This window comes from Magnolia sinica, chromosome 3, assembly GCF_029962835.1.
Source record: "Magnolia sinica isolate HGM2019 chromosome 3, MsV1, whole genome shotgun sequence".
NCBI lineage: Eukaryota > Viridiplantae > Streptophyta > Magnoliopsida > Magnoliales > Magnoliaceae > Magnolia > Magnolia sinica.
Genome location: NC_080575.1, coordinates 32,773,404 through 32,794,801, shown reverse-complemented (window position 1 = coordinate 32,794,801; position 21,398 = coordinate 32,773,404). Strand labels below are relative to the sequence as shown.

Genomic DNA, 21,398 nt, shown 5'->3' with positions numbered 1-21,398 from the left:
GACGAAGTGAAAGGTGGGACGAGATAAGATGCGGATTGCATACCGACCCTGGAGAAGCCACTCTCTACGTACGGTGCCCTGTGGGACCCACTATAGTGTATATGTTTTATCCACCCGGTCCATCAATATTTCCAGCTGATTTCAAGGCATGGGGCCCAAAATGTGGCAGATCCAAACCTCAGGTGAACCACACCATAGAAAATTGTGGGGATTGAATGCAACCATTAAAAACTTCTTGACGGCCACCAACGTTTTGGATCAAGCTGATATTTTGCTTCGTGTGACCTAAGCAACAGGTTAGATGGAAAATAAACATTACAGTGAGCTTTAAGAAGTTTGTAACGGTGGGTGTTCAATCACCACTGTTTACTGTGGTGTTGTCCACCTGAGACTTGGATCTTTTCCGTTTTTGGGCCAGCTCATACTCTAAAATAATGATCCAAAATGGATGGGCGGCTTGAATGAAACACATACATCACCGTGGGGCCCATAGAGCATCGTCTGATTAGTGCAGTGTGAATGCGCAGTCCGCGTCAGTAAGACGGGCCTGGAAAGCGCTACATGCATGAAGATTAGGCTTTTTCTTTTGGGGGGATGCGGATTCCACACTTCTTTTTTATCTGTTCTCTTATTGCGCTATTATTAAATTACGACCGACGGTGCTGCCTCGTTTTTTGCAAAAAGTGAAAGCTTGATCAGCCTGGATGTGGTGGCCAACATTATTTTACTCTTGGTCATTTTACCCATTTGATGAATGGCCTAGGTTTATTACACATGTGCCCGTACGACAGTGAGAACCAGGAATCCTATGCTAGGGTACGAAGATGTGTGGATGTTAGGGACCCGAATCCTCTGTTACAGTGCGTAAATCACAAAATTCTATGGGCCCACCATGTTTCCTGGTGATATCCATACCGTCCATCAGGTGTTCGTGTCTTGGGCCAATGATCAGGCGGAATACACCCCGTGAACTTTAATGTTTTATTAGGCAAAAAGTAACATTACTCAGCCCATATGAATTTTTCATTGGGATGATCTTCTGTAAATTCTATTAATGTAAGAGTTTTCACGTGGTGGACGAAGTGGATTTCACATGTACAATATGATGGGTCACACGGAGCTTGGATGTTTCATGCTCTACATTATGCACGCGCATTAGAATGCCATTTGCACCAATAAATGCAGCAGACGTCCGGTGAATGACGTGTCTTAGCGAAACATAGTGCGGCCTCTTCTAAAGATTCCCTTCTAAAAAAGGCTATACCAGTCAAGCCGTGGGGAGGTCCACATGGACGTGAATCAGGTGGAAGCGGATCGGCTGGTACACCGCACACCAGCTACATAGCTGATGTACTGATATTAGCAAGCTCTGTGAGTCAAATCATGAAGTATGTGTTATATCTAAACTGCTCATCCATTTGGCCAGCTCGTCTTAAGGTTTGAGCCGAAAAATAAGATCGATATAAATATCAAGGGGACAACACTGCAAAAAATAGTGATTGAATATCTAGAAACCCTTTTCGGGGTCACAAAAGTTTTAGATTAATATGAAATTTGTTTTTCCTCTTCATCCATATATTTTTAACCTTATTAACAGATTAGATGAAAAATAAACATTATGGTGGACCCTACAAATTTTTTAATAGTGAAATCATCATCCTCGCTGCTGTTTTTGGTGTGGTCTATTTGAGATTTGGATATGATACATTTTTTATCTAATGCCCTAAAATGATTTCAGAAAATAGATGAATAGTATAGATATAATAAATATATTATTATGGGGCTATGTAACTTTGATCTCATTTGAACTGTTCGTGCAACTCGGAGCTTGAGGTGTGTCCGCACGGCACGTATCTACACCAGCTATATAGCTAGTGTATTACCGCCAGCAAGTTCTGTGTTATATCCAAACCGTCTTACATTTGGTGAGATAGTCACAAGGCTTGAGCCGAGAAAAAAAAGACAGATCTAAATATCAAGTGAACACGATGGAAAAGGTAGCGAGGGATTGAACATCTACCATTGAAACCTTTTCCAGGTTCACAAAAGTTTTGGATCCATATGATATTTATTTTTCCTTTTCATCCGGGTCTTTGTGAACTTATGATCAGATTGGATGGAAAATAAACATTATGGTGGGCCCTAGGAATGTTTTCACTGTGAAAATCATTATCCCACTGTTATTTGTACGGTGGTCCAGTTGAGCCTTCTACAAATTCATTTTCTTAAAAAAATCTCATTCTCTGGAATGATCTTGAAAAATGGAGGAAGTATATGAACATAATAAATACATCATTTTGGGGTCACGTGACTTTGATCTCCTTTGAACCGTCCGTATAACTCGGGAAACGGATTGGCTACTCCCCTAACAAGCCAATTGGTGCTCTGTGGACCCTACCATGATGTATGTGTTTCATCCATGCTGTCCATCTATTTTTTCAGATCATTTTATGGTTTGAGACCAAAAATGAGGTATATGACAATCTCAATTGGACCACATTACACGAAACAGTGTTGAATGATTGTCAACCATTAAAAACTTTTTGGGGGGCAAAAAAGTTTTGGATTCAGCTGGTATTTGTTCTTTCCCTTCATATTAGCCTGTATGATCTAATCAACAGATTGGATGTCAAATAAACAGTACACTGGGCCTTAGAAGGATTTTAACGGTGGATATCCAATTACTATTGTTTTCCTGTGGTGTGGTCCACCTGAAATTTATAACCCTTTCATTTTTCGGATCAAAACATAAAATGATCTTTAAAAATGGATGAACAGAATGGATGAAACACATACATTATGGTGAGGCCCACAGATCACCGACCACCAGCCACGGGGCTGGTGGCAAGGGGAGTAGCCAATCCTTTTCCATAACTTGGAGCTCGAGCAGCGTCAGCGCTCTCTTGGCACGACACGTACCCACACGCTATAACATCAGCCAATCCGCTTCTGCGTTGCCGACACCACGCTAGTCTACGTGATTTATATCCACGCTGTCCATCCGTTTGCCCTCTCATTTCAGATCACGAACGAGAAAATGGAGCATATCTGAAGCACAAGTGAACTGCACCAAAGGAAAAAGTGGTGATTGAACGCCCACCACTAAAAATTTCCTAGGGCACAAAAGTTTTGGATCAATCTGATATTCGACCTTATCAACAGATTTTATTACAAATAAATGTTACATTGGACCATTAAGAGGTTTCAAAAGTGGGTGTGATTATTCGCATTGTTTCAGGTGGTGTGGTCCATTTGACCTTTGTATCTCTTTCATTTCTAGGTTGGTGCCCTGAAATGATGGGAAAATAGATAGATGGCATGGATATGAAACGCATACATCATGTTGACACCACAATCCCCAATACAAAATATGCTACTGCTTTAGATTTTATACTATTTAATCAGAGGTACATTGCATGTGAATAGTGCAGTAGTCTTTAGTACACTAAGATGCACCATACTGTGCTGAAGTGTGACTTTTAAGATATTAATGGTCACCTTGGGCTCATCTTAATTCAAAGCTCGTCTCTCTCTCGCCCACTCCATTTAATATCTCTCAACCTCTCTCTATAAATATAGTTTTGTAAATGGGGAAAAGGCATTAGTGTACTTCATCATTTTTTTTCAAAATTTCTTGATTATCTTTAAAAGTGAGTGGATCCTCTTGTATATGATTGAGTGAATCCCCAAGTCAGCTATGATGTATTATCTTCCTCTTGTATATGATTGAGTGAATCCCCAAGTCAGCTATGATGTATTATTCTCTCTCTCTCTCTCTCTCTCTCTCTCTCTCTCTCTCTCTTCAATCAAAGCAATTATTCTCTCATTTTCTTCTCTACTATTTGCTTTAGCATTTTCTATTTTCTTGCATGTTTGATCGACATCATTTGGTATCAGAGCAAGTTCGGTTCTTAGATTGAGCTTAATTTCTTATGGCAAGAGGAAGAGGAAATCGAGCCGAGCGAACGACTTCAATTCAAGATGTTCATATTCACAAATAAATGAAAGAATTGAAGCATGCCAATAACAATCTACAATGCATGATGGGTGAGGTTTTGCGAAGACATCCCATACAAGCCTCCATAAGTATTTCAATTTAGATGGTCTCCATCACTAGCCAAAATCGTGAATTTGCGACGTATTTTTGTGATAGACGAAAATCTCTTGGTTTAACGACGGATTTAATCCGTCGCTAACAAAAAAGTGTCCATCACTAAGCCCGTTTTCGAAAATCCGGTCCAAACGTCGCAGAATTTTGCGACGGATCAAAATCCGTCGCTAAAATCTGATTTACGACGGATATGGGTCCGTCGTAAGTTAGCGACAGACTAAATCCGTCGCAAATTTTGATTTTGAGACGAAATATGATGATGCAAATTCCCGCCCAAATTCCAAATGGTGACGCTTTTCAGTTGCTTTTGCGATGGATCATGGTCCGTCGTAAAAGGACTTTTGCCTTGAAACATTAATTTTTTTTTCATTTTTTTAAGAATATGGTGGAAAATTAACTTTTTTTTGCAGTCTAATAATTGTTTTCTAATAGAATTTCAGTGGTTTAATTGTACATATTTGTATCTAAGATTATTTTTTAACAATTGATTGAATGCAAAAAGAAAATTTATTTTGTTTTTATATCAAATGAGCGGAATTTTTATTTTTATTTTTTAATTTAAAACTAATATTTAAATGATTTGTAATATCACATGAAAAAGAATATTGAGAAGTTTAAAAAATTAACAATGTTTGAGAAAAAAAATTAGATTTTGAAAAAGTAAAAATTGTGATTTAATAAAAATCTATTTTGTGGGAACAAAAAAGAATATTGAATAAAGTTGATAATTTTGAAAAAAAAAAAAGAATTTGATTTCGAGAAAAAAATAATATCCTGAAAAAAAAATAAAAAGATTTTTAAAAATGTGAAAATTTTCACAATGTTGAAAAATGAAAATATTTTGAAAAATAAAATGAGAATTTGCATTTTGAAAAATAAAATAAATTTGACAAGTTCAATAAAAATTGATGAGTTCGAAACAAAATGCTTTAAATTTTTTTTGGAGAAGTTAGAAAGGATTGAAAATTTTCAAATAAAACGATATTAAAAAATTGATACTTTAACAAAAAACAAACATTTTGAAACGAAAAATAAAGAACTTGAAAAAATTTGTGATTTTGAAAAATAATTAAAAATGTTCAAAATTTGAAATTAAAAGAAAAAGTTATTTATAAAAACACTGAGATTTTGAAAAAAAATATATATCATTTTAAAAAACAAAATTGAAATGTTGAAAACAAAATGATGCTTTTGAAGAAAAAAATCGGCATTTTGGAATTTTTGGAAAAAAAAAAAATTTTAAATTTGAGAAATTTTTTGAAAATTTAAAAATAAAATTTAGAATTTGTAATTTATTTTTTTTGAAATATTTTATGATAAAAATGATATTTTGTTAAAAGTTTTCAAAGAAAAATTAAGAATAAAAAAATATACATTTTGAAAAAAAATGTTATTTTTAAATGGAAATTGAAATTTATCTGTGAACAAAAATATATTTTTTAATAAATTATCAGGCACATCCACTAATTGAACCTTTAACCATTTTTGGACAATCTAATTAGTTCAGACTGAAGAGTAAATAACTTCAGATGTTTAAATCAAATTTCACTCAAATTGTTGATTAATCTTCTATGCCCAATATCTTTCTCTTATGTAGCTTGATCGGGGCGAGTAACTAGTCAAATTGAGGGTATGGATCAATAAAATAGAGTAAATGGACCAGACATATAAAATGGGCCAAATATTCTGGTCAAAATTGTGACCCAAGTTATTGACCTTGTGAGAACCTAAGAATTAATGTTAGTAAGTTTTATGGGCCCTATCATGATGTGTGTCGAATATCAACACCGTGCATTTGATGTGTCCCCTTTAAGTTATGAGATATCTCAAAAATCATCCATATACAAAACTCAGGTGCGCCATACCATCTAAAACCATGTGAAGACATCCTAAAAAATATAAAAGCACTTAGTAGGGCCCACATTAGTTTTGGATGCGGCTGAAACTTGGTCTGACCCCTCATCCAAGTGGGACACACATAATGAGTGCGTTGGATATGTGAATCACATTTAGGCAGGCCCAATAGATGATTATGAATATTTTAAGGAAACCCCTCTCCACTACATTTAAGTGAGTTACTCAGTACCCTTAGCATACTGAGTAAACTCTGTGGGGTCCACCGTTATTTATTTAATTTATCCACTCATTTCATCCATGTTAACAGATAATTTTAGGTTTAGAGAACAAAAATAAAGCATATCCAAAGCTCAAGTGGACCACACCACAGGAAATAATGTGATTGAACCTCTACCATTGAAAAATTCTTAGAGGCCACAGAAGTTTTGGATCAAGCTGATGTTTGTGTTTTCTTTTCATCCATATCTTTTTTATATTATGAACAGGTTGGATGGCAAATAAATATTATTGTGGGCCCAATGAAGGTATCAATGGTGGAAATCATTATTCCACACTATTTCATGTGGCATCATCCACTTGAGCTTTGGATTTATCGAAAATTTGGGATCAACCCACACCGTTCATCCATTTTTCGAGATCATTTTAGAGAATTATCCAAAAAATGAATCATATCTAAAGATTAAATGGACCACACCACAAATAAGGGGAACAAATTGGCTACTCCCCCTAACACCATCCAATGGCTGGTGGTTGGAACTCCATTCTCAGCTCCTAGTGCCCATTCGCCAGGTTTCGATCCTGGGATGCTACGAGGAGAATTTTCAACATCAGTTTGATTCGTAATAAGCATAACCAAAGGCATAACCCACAAACAACAACCAAAAACTCCATCACATTTCCACTATGATAAAAAACTTTACTACAAGTACAATGAGCATAAAGGGAAATACATTGATAATGGACAAAAAGCTCCAAGATGATCTGCTATGCGCTCCTGCCTCAGTGCTGCCACGGTCCAACGTCACCTGCACGCAACGGTCGTGCATAAGCTTATAGAAAGCTTAAAGGGTGGTGTAAGTGTGTGCGTAAGGTAGTAATATAATTATGCAGTATCAGAGTAATACGGAATATGATGATGAATCCATGATTGCTATTAGCCGTACCAAGGCCATGTGGTGTAAGGCATGAATGATGTTGGCCATACCAAGGCCATGCGATGCGAGGTGCAAGTCAAGCATACGAATCCTCATCTAAGTCCACATATCAATATAGCTCAACTCTTGAATATCACCGGGGTCTAGTACACTCCAACCAGATTGCCGCCCCATCGTGCACAATAAGGTGAGTGGAAGAGACCTCACTATCCGCCTGCCAATATTGGGCTCGGCTCGTCGATAGCGGACCCATTCCTCGAGTTGGTCAAACTCAGCTTAGTTTTGCCTCTTCCTTTCGGGCAGGTAAGGCCGCACCCCCTTCCAACCGACCATGACACAGTGGAAAGCGCGGCCGTCTGGTAATCGGCACTCGGCGCTCATGCACCCACTCGGTCTAGACGTCGGAGTAACCTCCTGGTACCATAAGGGTTTAGGGACTTTCACCCAGGGATATCTATAGCACCCCATGTAGAACAAGATTTTCGGTATCCAATCCTGCCAACCACGATACGCCTGTGGAGGCTACGACCCTGATGTCGCTAGGGCGTATAGTACCATATCACACAATGCGAATGCATGAATCACACTATCCAGTCATGCAACAATCCTGCGCATATCGTGCGCTCATGTAGGGCAACACCGTCTATCCGGGAGCCCCTAAACAATCTGCCCAAAGGCATATGCTATGATCAGTCACTTCTTATATCAAGCATACATATGATGCGTATGATCATGAATCATGGAACTATACTAAACATGTTATATGGTGATAGATGCTGTTCATAACGAAGATGGGCCTAGATGGCCTACAAGTGTGGGCCTAACAATGGGCCCTAGGGAGAATTATAATGTGAACATGTAACCAACATTATTCTTATAATGTGGACGTTAAACCAACATTGCTCCCAAGGCACGACCGTCATAAACATCATTACACAAACCATGGTAAAGTCACACATTGTAATGGACTTGTGTACATCTAATTGGGCCTCAACCCATGGGCCTTAGGTACAACAAATGGGCCGTATAACATGGGCCTTATGTATATCAGGTGGGCCTCAATGGATGGGCCATAACTACATTAAGATGGGCCTAATCATATGGGCCTTATATATATTAAGGTGGGCCTCAACAATGGGCCTCGTATATCACATCGGCCTAACCAACTGGCCCCAAGTACATCACATCGGGCCTAGTCAAATGGGCCAAATGTATATCAAATCGGGCCCACCCTTATGTATTTGAGAACGGATATATTCATAAGTTATCAAAGAGATAGATGAAATGAAAATAATTATCAACTTAATTGGAAACTACCATGGTCCTTAGGAGTTTGAACGGTGGATGTCATTGTCCACTATTTCGATGGCGGGGCCCATTTGAATTTTAATTATGACTTATTCTTTACCTCATACCATAAATGATATCTCAAAATGGTTGGATGGTATGGATACAACACATGCATCATGCATGATGGGCCCCATCGTCCAAATAGTGAATGGTGTAGATAAACATATGCATTATGGGGGCTATAGAACTTGCTGATGTCGACGCACCAGCCATCGGGGATGTCGTAGGTGATGGAGGGGCCCCGCCACTATGGGCCCCTCTTTGATACAAACATACATCAAGGTGGGTCCTAATAGATGTGGACCCTTAAATCAAACAAATAAATGAAATACAAAATTCAAAATCACCCACTGCCTTCTTCTTGCTCCCTTGGCTTCCTTTGCTCCTTAGCTTCAATCCTAATAGAGGAGATGGAGTTTGGATGGTTGAGATGAGAGATGAGAGGGTAGAAAGTGGGCCACATACAAAGTTCTCATGGAGAAGAGAAAGAGCTTGGACGTGGGATTTTCTTGCTTGCTTGGGAAAGTAGTTTGAAAATGAGAGAGAGAGAGAGGGTTGTAAAGAGAGAAAGTGAGAGATGGGTGATGGATGTGGTGGGTGATGGATGTGTAAGAAGCTTTTTTTTGACTTTGGGGTTGCTTGGTGTAAGAAAAGTATGGGCTTGTGTAAGAACTTTTTGACTTTGGGGTTGCTTGGGAATGGGTAAAAGGTGATGTGTACTTGACATGTACTTGAAATGATGGGATTGATTGGTTGTTTGATTGATGTGACAAGTCGTAGATATTCCCTCAGAATTTACACGCACTGCGTTTTTCTCACACCGAACGCTGGCCCACATCTCCTAGCCAGAGTATCAGATCGGCACGTGAGACGCGGCATCAGAACCGCGGCAACGCTGCGGTTGCAAGGGTACAAGTCTCGGTTTGAGTCGATTCAGGTTGACGGCGTATGACTCAGGGTCGCGCACAAATACCGGTTAAGGGTCGAAGGTTGCCGGAATTCGACCGGGAAGACCGCGAAAGTCCATGGAACGGTACGGTCTAGGATACGGGGCTTACAACTACAAATACCAGCATGGGTGATGATTTTCAACGTTAAAAAAATTCGTAGGGCCCACCATGAGGTATATTTTCCATCCAATCTGTTCATAAGGTCACAAAGACCTGGATGAAGAGGAAAAACAAATTTCATATTGATCCAAAACTTCTATGACCCCCAAAAGGGTTTTAATGGTAGACGTTCAATCCCCTACATGCTTTTGATCGTGTGGTCCAGTTGATAATTAGATCTGTCTTATTTTTTTTCTCAAGCCTTACGAGAGCTCGCCATGTGGATGGACGGTTTAGATATAACACATACCTCATGATATGACCCACAGAACTTGATCACGTCACCCAGCCCCCTCTCTCAAGGGTGCAGATTAGATATTGACGGGTTGAGTAGCGAGACTCGCCACTGAAGTGATGTCACCAACTTCTGTGGGCCCCACCATGATGTATGTTTTATATCTACATCATCCATTCATTTGGAGAGATCATATTAGGGCATAATCCAAAGAATGAGTCAGATCCAAAGCTCGAGTGGACCCCACCACAGAAAATAGTGGGGAGAGTGACGCCCACCATTAAAAAGTTTTAAGGGCCACGAAAGTTTTTGATCAAGCTGATATTTGTGTTTTCCCTTCTTTCATATCTTCTTTAACACATGAACAGGTTGGATCTCAAATAAACATGATGGTGGACGTTCGGAAGGTTTAAACGGTAGGTGTCACTCTCTCCACTGTTTTCTGTGGTGGGGTCAACTCCAGCCTTGGATCTGCCTCATTCTTTGTATCATGCCCTAAAATGATCTCTCAAAATGTATGGATGGTGTGGATACAAAACATACATCATAGTGGGACCCACATAACTTGGTGACGTCCCTCTCTCAAGCGTTTTGAGGACTGGTTAGTGCACCGACCCTAATCAGTCCCTATTTCAACCCCTCTCATACGCTCTCTTCTCTCCTCTTTCTCTCTCCCTTCCTACGGATCTCTCCTTCCTCTCTCTTCTTGTCGATCTCTCTCCCTCCTCTCTCTCTTCCTTGCTCTCCCTCTCCTTCTCCCTATCTTTCTCTCACTCAAAATCATAGCCCCTCCTCTCTCTCTATCTCCTCGGCCCTCTTGTGCAGTTTGGCCTTCTGCTGCTCATAAATCTCGGATTCTCAGGTATGATGTAAGGTTTTTCCCTTCTCTTTGTTGCTTTCTGCATTTTATAATACCCGATTAGGGATATGCATTGTCGAATCCCTAATTAGGGATTTATTATACAAATCCCTAATTAGGGATGTGTATTGTCAAATCCCTATTTGGGGATTTACATTGTCGAATCCCTTTTTAGGGATTTGTATTGTCGAATTCCACATTAGGGATTTGTCTTGTCTAATCCCTAACTAGTTGGGGATTTCTTTATTTATTTTTTTATTTTTAAATGTTGAATCTACGAAAATGCATCTGACCAAGATGAATGGCCTCAATATCACATGCAAACATGGCAAGTTGGCACATGGGCCACTAGGAATGCTCTCAATCTCATGAGTGGCAGAGCTTCTTGGGTTATATATAGAAAAGGATGTTAATAGGTTTTACTGAATGCTGAAATAGGATGACTGTGTTGGGTTTCCTATTTTAAAATAGACTATACCCTATGCTAGTAGCCACAATCAAGTACACTCGACTACAGCTGTAAACAGGTTAGGTGAGTCTTGGTACTATATCGAGGTCCTACTCCTAACATGTATCCAGTCGGGTTTAGGTACTCATCATATCTTAGGACCTTGGGTTCAAGTAGGGTTTGGGTTTGTCCCAATTAGGTTCTATTAGATAAGGGCATCTAAACGATTAGACCCACCTGATGGATGGAGTGGATGACATATGTGCCACAATGACACTTGGGTGTGTGTGGATGGGCTCTCTTATAAACACATATGAACTTAGCAGACCTCATTCAATTGTTGAAGTAATGCATATTAACATATATAATATTGTTATTTAGATCAATTGGGAACACCACCCAGTGAGGTCCAACATGCCCTGCCCCAGTTAAAACTAACTGAGTGCTCATTTAGTCATCCAGCCTGACCCAAATTTTAATCAGGCCCAAGATGGTGGACCTAAACCTAATCCCCTTCCTTAAACGGGTCTAAACATTTGGTTTAGATCCATTTAAATCAGACAGGGTATCCACACATCTAGGTACTTGTTGATAACCCTACACCCAATGACCATCTTAAAGCATAACAACTATGCACATGGATGTCCATGATCTTCAATTCGGGTATGCATCATTTAGTCTCTACTCTCTACATATGAGACAGGCTCCAACTCCATCAAGGTTGCTATAATCACCACTTTATGTTGTTGATTTTAATAGGCTTTACTACTCAGCTAAACGCATACTAGGTTCAGACTATTTTTGTTGATCTTTTTTCCCCTTTCTTTTGTCACACATTTCACTTTAGTATTTTCTAATTTATGGGATTCAGTTTTAATTTATTCTCCAAAGACTAACTTTCTGCTTTCTTTTGATTGGTTTTTTGACTCGTATGTTTATTCGTTTTGTGGATTTTTATATATGTTGCTCTTCTTTACACCAGTCATAACCAAGAGGCACTTCTCGAAACAGTTGTGGGACTTAGTTTAATTTGTTCTTACTGGACCTACCCTGTAATTTGTTTTTATTTTTTTTACTTTTTATGAGATGTGGTTGAACTTTTTCTTGATGATTTAGGGGATACTATAGTATTGGCGGCAGTGTATGGGCCTAAAGTTGGAACAAGATAGAACGAAAACCCTAAGAAGGCTTCAATTGAGGTTATTTGGAAGCCAAAAACGGGGTATATTGGTGAGTACCACATTCCAAACTCTATGATGCATCAGCTAATTGGTAAAAAAAGGTGATAAATCTGCCTAGGTTTTTCAATTTGCTTAATGATAACTTCTATAATGCTCAGTACCAAGATGCTAGATTTAATTATATTCATCTATATTAGCTGTGGGAACAAGGATTTGTATGGTTTTTGGTTCCAAGTTCAAGAACACATTTTCATGACAAATTTCAAAGAAAAAAAAGTGTTCAGGATTATTAGCTTCAAGAAAATAGCTCGATCAAGTTCCTTTACTTTTGAGGATGTGTATGTAGTTTATTGTATTTGTGTTAGTCACTATTTTCTTATCATTATGTTCAAAAGGTTTGCGGCTCAGAATTTACATTCTCATTATCCTTCAGTCATGCAGATTTATGGTTTTACTTGGCTTTAGTTTCTCTTCAAATCAGTGGGGTTTGATACACCACCTGCTGTAATTACTTAACAACAGAGCATTAGTTGTTGGATTATAGTTAAATTCATGCATCTTATTGTCTTGGCAAGGGGATGGTTTGTAAGTGGGTATTTGTCATTATTTTTTCCAATAAAATGTGATACATACAGTGAAAAAATTCAGTTCCAAACAAACATACCTAAGCTATCAAGGTCTCTATCTCTCTGTATGTTGCACACATGTGACAGTCCACCTGTTGGACCCCATTGTGGATGCGCCCAACCGGATGATCCTAGCTACTAGTTGGAATATATTTTGCCGCCTTACGTTGACCACGGTTGGACCTTTTTCTAGGTTCATATTTGTAAGCATAAACAAATAATCCTTTAATGGTGGTTAGGATCATCAACTAATATGACTTTTGGGATGCAGTCCAATGATAAGGTACTAATTGATGAACAGTCTGGATTGCTTATCTCTGCTACAGGTACTGAAATAGAGTACTTGATAATAAATATATCGCAGGGTTCACTTAATACTTTTTGATACACAGGCTGACTCTACATGCGTCTCAAAAATCCAATCGGGAACCACTTTTGTTTCAAATTTAGGTTTGATGTATTATCCTTTGATTTGATTATGCTTCTTGTCATTGAAATAGTTTCTCTGATAAAGATAATGGTCATCATCATCCTCATCTAAAGCCTTATCCCAACTAATTGGGGTTGTCTACATGAGTCCTTTTCTGTCATTCCACTCTATCAAGGGCCATAGCTTCAGCTGGACCATAGGCCATAGAGTCTTTTCATGATAATTGTAAGCTTTATTAATTCTATTATGAGAAAAGATATATATTTGCAACTGCCCCGTGCTTTTTTTGATCTGGAGTGAAACCACTGTGTAAAAGAATCGCCGAGTAATATAATTTGCCTGGACCATATTGACTTCCTGATGTATAGAAGCTGGTTACTGCTTAATAAAATAAATAAGTTTTTTAATAGTTTAATACTCACCTTATTAGGATAACCTTATAAATTGTATTTGAAATTCAAAATTGATGTTGATTAGGGTGAATATCATTAGTTACAGTCATCTTGTTTCTCTGATCTTGCACCATTGAACCATTGTTTAGGCAATGCAGAAAGGGAGTATGAGATGATCCTTAAGAGAACATTGCATAGCATCTGCCTTTTGATGATACATCCGAACACCACAACCTCCGTTATACTTCAGGTGAGGGGTTCATATTGTGATTTATTTATTTTATTTGTTTTTGTGTTCTATTGGATTTAGGGATGACAATGGGTTAGGTTGGTGTGTTGGGTTTCATATCTTGGACTGATACATGTTAGACTTGCAAGTTGCTGTGAGCCTGCTTAATCATTGGGCTGGGCTCAGGCCTGGGCCTAGGTTCTACAGTGTGAGACGTTAGTAGGCTTGTATATTATGTTAATGGGCAGGCTTGGGCCTGACATCAAAGGCCTAATTATGTAGATTGACTTTTGTGCTAGGTCATCTACATGGTCAGGCCTATTGCTTTGATGGTGCTGATGGCCTACACTAATAGCATGTTGGCAGGATGGAGGGTATGGTACCATAAGTTGTGGTACCTTGTCTGTAGGTGATCGGTTCTCATTTCAAATATGTTAATCAAATTTTAATATTACACATACGGGTTTTCTGGGACTTTGGTTGCTGGCGCCAACAAATACATTTTGTGATTTCTTATTGAGAAGACTTTCTTATTGAGAAGACTTTTTGATTGCATGTACACAATAGTGGAATTTATTTTTTATTTTTATCATTTTCAATTTTACTTCTATGTCACTCTTCTTAACATTGAATTTTCTGTTTTGTGTACAGGTTGTCAACTATGATGGTGCTATATCTTTCATGTCTATTTCTGTAGCATTTTATGCATTTTTAATGATTTTGATAGAAATAATTATAGGACCTGATTTGTTTTAACTCCCTCCACCACAACTTTTCCAAGGCAAAAAGTGTTCATTTTCTTTAGTTTTCTAACTTCATGGAAGGGAAATTATATGATAAAAAGAAATCTAGAAAGGGGGACGTTGTTGACAACTGTTAGGCAGAGGATTGTAGTGGAAGATCAAGGATGGACCAAAGTTAAAAGGGAAATCTGTAGGTCACTCTTAGGAAGAGTGGGTTACATTGATACATAGGATTTGAATTTGTTTGGATGTAGTTGGAGGAGGATGCGGAGAGAGCTATTGCAGTGGTGGATGGGTTCGAATGGGCAGGGGTTTGGCTTAGGGTTCAGATTTGTGGAACTTTTTATGTAAACTGGATTAGAATGATCATCTTTTCACAACATTCTTCCTGTTTACAAATTTGCATATTGGAGGATACCTCATTATAGCTTGTTTTAAAAGTCATTTTCATAGATTTCTTTTCAATTTTCTTTTAAAATTTGTGAACATGTATTTTGTTTTTATCAATCCATCATATGGAAGTCTTAGATGCTAAATGGTTATCTCTATGAGTTCAAATGTTGCAGGTACTGGCATGAATTCAACAATTTTCAGTTTCAGTTAACTTTTGCTGCTAAAAATTACATGATCTGTGACAGATGATACGTACTCATGCTCAGTGTTCTCTGGTTTTCAGTTTCAGTTAACTTCTGCTGCTAGAAATTACATGATCTGTACGTATTCATGTCTGCCTTTTTTTGCTTTTCATATTATAGATATTTTAGTAATTACATCAAGCTCTCCATGAAGATTGGGGTGGATGGTTCAAGATTCAAAGGCGATATGTAGGGCGCAATACTGAATTCGGTCAGCTAAAACACTGATAATGCTATGATTTGTTTTGATTTTTTCTTTGCTTATGCGTAAAATGTTCTGATTTAAATATTAATAACTATGTAGTGGCTTGATCCTAATCTTCTGAACATTGGGTACGTAGGCAGCCGTTTATGCTAGATTGTATAGGTGTAGCCAGAAATTCCCTTTTTTTCCCCTTCTTATAGTGTGGATGCATTTTCATCAGGACTACTTGGCAATAAGAGCGAGGTGGATATAAGTCCTCGAAACCTTAAATTTATCTGGAATCATTTATATCTTTATTGCTTCATTTATACGTTGTCGTCAGGGTCAACTTGTAACTCCTCAGAACCTGCTCTGCCATAAGACATTACGGTGTATGACGGTTCCCAGTAGGTTAAATTGCAAATTATTATTAAGAGTTGGTTGGATATCTTTTATTTTTTGTAAATGTTGTTAATATTTGGATGGATGATGAATGTATTTGTGAATGTAAATGAAAATAAAGAACTTCTAATATATATATATGTTATCAATGGAGGATACCTTGTTTAGGGGGACACGAAATTTTTGTAGCTTATGGTATGGTGCTCCAATATTGGTTGTATGTTACTAGTATGCAGTTGTAAGACCCGTATCTTAGTCTGTACCATTCTGTAGGTTCCTGCGGTCCTACCGATTGAATTCCGGCAACCTCCGACCTTTATCCAACGTTTGCACGCGATACTAAGCCGAGTCATGCAAACCTGAGTCGACTCAACCCAAGACTTATACCCTAGTGACCACGCCGTCGTTGCAGTTCCAATGCCGAGACTCGTGCACCAAGGCGATACCCAGGCCAGGAGATATGAGACCGCGTTCAGTTCGAGGAAAACGCCGCGCGTTGCAAAATCCAAGAGAATCTCTACCCAAATGTCACATCAATCAATCAATCAATCCCGTCAAGGGTCAAGTACATGTCAAGTACACATTACCTCACACCTCATCCCTAAGCAACCCCTTACACAACCCATGCCTCTCTTACACAAACTACCCCAAAAGTCAACAAATCTCTTACACACCCATCACTCACCTCACCCATCACTCCATCACCCATCCCTCTCTCTCCTTACAACCCTCTCTCTCTCTCTCTCTCATTTCTCAAACCCACTTTCCAAGAAACCAAGAGTCCCATGTCCAAGCTCTCTAAGCCTCCATGAGAGAGTTTTGTGTGTGGCCCACTTCCTAACCCTCTCATCTCCCATCTTAACCCTTCATTTTTCATCATCTTCCATTGAGATAGAAGCCAAGGAGACTACCTTTCCATCGGACCAAGAAGATCAACGGTGGGTGTTCCGTAGGCTTAGATTTTTTATATTTTTGGTGAGTGACCAAGTGGGGCCTATCGATTAATGGTATGGATCCCCTTTGGACCCTAGGTGTGGCCGATGGCCCACCATGATTCTCATGATCATTCCATATGGGGCCATTCTCCATGGACCTCATCATGATGTTTATTTTCCTTATATGATACAGTCATCTAGACCTTGCATTTTTGTGGAGAAATGATCTCCACCGTTGATTTTGATCGGTAGGCCCACATGTAATGGGACCCACTTGATATATGTTGTGAATCATAGAAGGGAGGGCCCATAGTGCTGGGGTCTCTCCATCACTCGTCTCTCTCTCTCTCTCTCTCTCTCTCTCTCTCTCTTTCATTTTGTTTAATGATGATATGGCCGTGTGGCCCACCCGGATGGTCCCCACCATGAAGTATGCATCTTATCCTTACCGTCCATTGAATGGACGCACCTGACATCTCGTCTGGACAGGCCCGGATGTAGGGAAAATATAAATATCAGATTGATCCAAATCAGGTGGGCCATGTCCATGAGGGACCCACCTTGTAATATATATACTCACCGTCCATCCAGCGTCCATGGACGCTAGACGTGGCCAGCAAAGGAGTGTGAACTGATAGTGGGGTGTGGCTAACAGTGTAGTGTGAACTGACGGTGGAGTGTACTAACCAGCTACACAAAAAAACACATAATATTATTATAATATATAATATAATATTAATATTTTATGGGGAGGGTGGCCCATCACGTGGGACCCACCTCCTGTATTTTATCCACACCATCCTTGGACGGTGGGACCCACCCCACGTGTGGGGCTACACGTGATGTATGATCTAGGCCGTCCAGGGCCTGGACGTTGTTAGGACCCACCCCACGTGTGGGGCTACACCTTGATGTATGCGTCTGTCCAGGACATCCAGGGCCTGGACGTTGTTATTATATTAAATATAATATTATATATATATATATTATATTTATAATAAATGTTGTGGTGGGCCCTACGTGGGACCCACCTATGATACGTGAAGCAGCAGCATCTGCATCATACGCAGCTGCCTAGCTGCTGTACTAACGGCAGCATGTTCTGTGGGTCCCACCTGTTTCATCCACGTCGTCTATCTATGGGACCCACCATGATGCATGTATTGTATCCAACCGCCCAACCATTTGAGATATCATTTTATGGCATGAGTAAAAGAATGGGTCAGATCTAAAGTTCTACCGAACCCCTGTTCACTCCCCAAGTATAGGGTTGTGATGTAGTAATAAACTCGGTAAGACCGAGGTCGAATCCCAAGAGACTGAAACCTATACGTAATCTGAAACTCACTAGATCTAGAACTGGATTAAGATGAAATCTAAATCGAATGATTTTGAGGAATAATGGTGAAATACTGATCTAAAACTTAAGAAATTTAGAGGAAAGAAACTAGGGATTCAGAGGATCCACTTGTAGAGATCAGGGAGATCTTATGCCTGCATCAGAAACTCAACTGGACTTAGAGTCCATCTTCATCCAGTTGAAGGGTGTAACCATGAGAATTAGACGGAACTTCCTTTGATATAGTTTTTAAAGAGATGAAAGTTATATGAATTAGAATGGATTCCATCACCAAACCATGCCCAGGAAACAAAGTAAACAACAGAATTAAACTAATTACCAACCAACAACATGATATGAAGGTTAGGAAGGGTACCGATATCCAACCATGCCCAAGAGACGATGGCGAACAACAGGGCTTCCTGACGTCATAATCAAAATAAGGAAAGGAACATGCTCAAAGTTATCATAGACCCATTGTAATTTTAGTCACAACAGCCCATAAAAAAACTAAAAACATTCCCTTAATTAAACCAAAATCAACATCACTTCAGTCTAAACAAAAGGCACAAGTAACAAGTCTCCCATCATGCTACAAGCTTCACCTCTTAGCCCTAGCTAAGAGGTTTAGCCTAGCATGGTCATGCTAAAACCAAGGAAAAACATAAAAATAAGAATAAAATCAAACTCTACTGTCTCTCTCTTATATGTGCAAGCCAACTTCTCGGCCGTGGAATCTTCCCAGCTTGGATCCCTGCAAATTGAATGCCCCGGCTCCCCTCTTACATTCTCTCTCTCTCTTTCTTATAGGTAGGGAAGATGGTGGAGAGTTCGGTTGCAAGGAACTCCCGCATGAAGAAGCGATGCGTATCTTTTATGCAATCTGGAAACTTCCTTGCGCAGCAATCTGTAGAAACAGCAAACGAACTGTCCATTTTGAAATATGATCCGGACAGGCTTCTTGGGAGTGATCGATCATCCCAGGGGAGTGATTTGGACGGCTACGATTGATGGTCCGATCTTAGCCATGGACATAGAACGGCCCAGATCATCCCGGTTTCTCTAGACGCACGTCAGTGTGTAAAACATATGGAAAATAGAGGTTTCTGTGATCAATGGGGCCCATGATCGGGTTTTTCCAGGAAATCTATTCTGTCCATTGGAATCCTTTCGAAAATCCATTCAGAAATGACGCGGTACGGCTTGAATTCAGTGTGGCCCATCAGGATTTCTACTCTACCATCCATCCTCCATTTGGATGATATATTCTCGCGATTGCTTGCATGGGACCAAAGATCCATGTGGTCGTGGTCGCGGATATCCCCTGGAACAGATTATCGGTTCAGATTGATTAGAAGGATCATGATGGTGGCCCACTGAGATCCTCTGTTCGGTCGCTGGCAGACAGCGTGCAAACAGAGGAATCTTGCGCTGTGGTTGGTGAACCCATGATTGATTCCATATGCGAAATCCAGTCCGTCCATTCGATTCCCTACGAAAAAACGGTCGGTCATGATCAGTTTTGGATCAGCTTCGTCGAGACTCACGTCTTTTTGCTTGGCGCCATCCAATCCTGCGTCTACACCTCTATGTTCATGTAGCATCCGAGAAAAGCAGGAGGTGAATCAAGGTACGGTCGGTTTGACCTCGTGAATTCACTGAACGGTGTGGATCTTCAAAAAATGTGATGATGGTGGCCCAATAGGAGTCGACAGAACTCCCTCTTACAGTTTTCACACCACTGTTTCAGTAAGAGAAGTCGGTCAGCGCCTGTTGACCGACTTGGTTTACTCAGTGCACGACGAGTGCATGGCTTCTGTGCACTCCACTTTCATAAAGTGGGTCTCGCCTTGATGTATATGCAAAATCCAATCCATCCATCCACTTTTTCACCTCATGTACACTGTTGAAACCAACATTGAAGCGCATCCAGATATTAGGTGGGCCCCAAATCAGGTTTTCAAGGGCTGATCTATCCGTTGGGCCACTTTCACAATGATCCAATGACTTATTTTTGACGTGTACGGTTAATTTATAGCCCTTAGGCTCTGTATAAAGTTTTGAGCCGATCAGATGGTGGGAACCCTATGATCTTGCATTTTGGACGTCTTTTAGGCCTGTTTAAGATGAGTGGCTAGAATTTCTCTGATCTCTGGCATGTAAATCCTCGATCTTGGTCCCATGGAGCCTCGTCCAATGCCTTGGTGATTCCTGAGCGTTAAATCCATGCTTTTAGCATCCTTTCCAGTCCACGCTCCTAGATTCACCTTGCATCATAAACACGATTAAAATAAACCATTAAGCGGTGTTATGTTCATAAATCCAGGTAGTAATTGGGGTCTAATATGCAATATTCGACCCTCAACCCAACCCCCAACCAGCATCTTGCTAGTCCCGAGCAAGGTATGCGAAAAAATAAGTTGAGAATTACAAGACAATTCTTGTGAACACCAGTGATTAATGAAGAATAATCGAGATACCAGAATTCTAAGATTCATGAATGTTGGGCATTACTTTCTCCTGGAATCAAGCTCATGGTAAACTTCATAATCAAGTTCAAATATTAATCCATCAATTAGAACAATTCTAAACATTGAGTTCCATGAGTGTATAGTGTAATCTCGGCTTAACATTATTACAATTCACTTCTCTATTTCAGGATATCATTGGTAACCAACAAGAGAATTCATGACAACTAAAACCCAAACCTGCCTCATAGTTCGTCTTTTCATTCTTCCAGCTTTTGATGATTTTCACACTATGTCAACTTTTTAAGAGTAAAGCCAAGGAGGGGAAACGAATCCTCACCTATAGGGAGTAGACCCATGGTGAAGACTAGTCGCCCAACTTTTCCCAAATGTCAACCATGGGGAATCGAATCTACACCTATAGGGAGCAAATATATGGTGAAGTTCGTTCGCCCAACCCTTTCCGCAGGCAGCTATCTTGTAGCTCGGTATTTTCTTCTTTTTCTTTCATTCTTCTTATTGAACATGATGGACAAATTCCCAGGTTGGTTCCTTCCATGCCTAATGATCACCAAGTTACACTTCAATATTGAACTGAAACCATAATGTGCAAACAAGATGTGTCTTGTGAAATCATGACTCAATCAATGTTTAAAACCTCTAAATATGGATTAATAGTTCGAATGTAACTGTGAAATCTTACAAATAGCT

At 39.5% G+C, this 21,398-nt stretch overlaps 1 long non-coding RNA gene across 1 annotated transcript; it reads left to right on the top strand.

The window, feature by feature from the left end:
• Nucleotides 1-12,258: 12,258 nt before the first annotated feature.
• On the top strand, nucleotides 12,259-14,952 carry LOC131241500 (uncharacterized). Its single transcript, XR_009169069.1, has 3 exons — nucleotides 12,259-12,353; nucleotides 13,902-14,002; nucleotides 14,633-14,952. It is a non-coding gene; the product is annotated as an uncharacterized LOC131241500 (long non-coding RNA).
• The last annotated feature ends 6,446 nt before the right edge of the window (nucleotides 14,953-21,398 follow it).